Here is a 1,813-nt window from a genome sequence, read left to right on the forward strand (position 1 = left end):
CCATTCTTTTCTCATTGAATTGCATTGGTGCCATGTCACCTTATTTTTTCATGTTTCTCATTTCCCAGATATCGGTGCATCTGGTGGAATAGTCACATTTTTTAGTTTTGTAGAGTGGCTTGCATGGGAAAACACTTTCATCTGTAAATGTGTCCAAGGGTCGATTGCGTAGAGTGCGATGACTTTATTAAGGATGGTTGCAGTAGTGTAGAATCTGTGTAGTTTCTTCAGCTCTAATCCACTTTTACTATGTCTGAGAGTGACTCAGTGACCTATGCTTGGGAGGTTTGTGGCAGTGGTGGCACAGCTTTCGCATGTGAGGTATTGATGGGTTGGTTCACAGGCTGGGAGTGTGCACATGCACCCTGTGGATCAGTTGTCTCAGGAGCTGGCTCATTATGGATGTGGTTGCTGCATTGATTCTCAGACTGGGAGTGTGGGTGTATGGACTGTCAGGGTCTCCGGGACTGTTTTGCCACTGGCAGAGTCATTGTGCTGCTTCTCTGACCAGGGGTGGGTCCACCAGGGGCAGGCCCACCAGGGGCACCTCAGACAAGCTGCTTCTCACTCAGACGCATGTGCGTGTGATGGCTCAAAGACTCAGGGCAGATCTTCCAGGGATGTGATTGCTGAGCTGTTTCTCTGAGCCAGCGTTGTGGGTGCACTTTGGCTCAGCTAGCTGAGTGCAGATCTGCCAGTGGCCCTTCTTCTATGCCACTTCTTGGCGCCTGATGCAAGGTCGTGCTTCCCTCTGCAGTTCTGGAGCTGGACTGCCAAGGGCAGAGCTTCTGAGCCACTTCTCAGGAAGTGGGCAAGGCCTCGAGGGCAACCTGCAGTGAGAGGGCCCATCTAGCTGCTTCTGGGTGATGGGCAGGGTCATTAGGCAGGCATGCAGTAAGGGAGCCTATCCAGCTGCTTCTGGGATCTCTGAATCACCTTTGGAGTCATTCTTCCCTAGTCTTTAAGAATAGTGTACATTTTCAGCTGACTCTCTCTATGGTCCTATCCTAGTACAAGAAGTTCCACAGCCTTCCTTCATTCCCTTCGCATCTCCTTCAGTTCAACCTGGCAGTTTTCCTGGAGTGGCCGATTAAGTCCGTGATTCACATCCATACTAATCTCCCATCAAGGATCACTTTGCTACACCTTCAGTGTTCTTTTTGAATACACTTTCTCATTTTTTTGCAATATGGATAGGCTGAGAATATTCCAAATTTCTTTGTAGCTCATTTTTACTTAATAATTCTGTCTTCGAGTCATTTCTCCCTTCTCACATTTTACTACAAGAGTTGGGAGAACCAAAATACTCCTTCAACACTTAGAAATTGCATTAGCTAAATATCCATTTTCATCACTCACAAGTACTATCTTCCATAAAACACTAGAATATGAACACAATTCAGCCAAGTTCTTTGCCATGAATGGGTGTTGGATTTTGTCAAATACTTTTCCTGTGTCAATCGATATGATCATGCCAGTCTTCCCCCTTTGTATTATTAATGTAGTGTATTACATAGACGTATTTTTTTTAAATGTTGAAACACCTTTGCATTCCTGAGATAAATCCTGCTTTCCCTACTTCTATTCAGCATTGTACTGGATGTTCTAGCCAAACCAATTAGGCATATTATGAATAGCTTTTGACTGAAAATTTCTCTATTTCACCTTTAGTTTTGAAGGGTAGCTTCACTAAATATAAAAGTCTAAGTAGGCAGTTATTTTCTTTCAACACATTAAAGAAGTCGTTCTATTGTTTTTCTGGCTTCAAATATTTCTTTTTTTTTTTTCCTTTTTTTGTCTTTTTTCGTGTCCG

The sequence above is a fragment of the Galeopterus variegatus genome, unplaced genomic scaffold (genome assembly GCF_000696425.1).
Source record: "Galeopterus variegatus unplaced genomic scaffold, G_variegatus-3.0.2 Scaffold3176, whole genome shotgun sequence".
Taxonomy (NCBI): domain Eukaryota; kingdom Metazoa; phylum Chordata; class Mammalia; order Dermoptera; family Cynocephalidae; genus Galeopterus; species Galeopterus variegatus.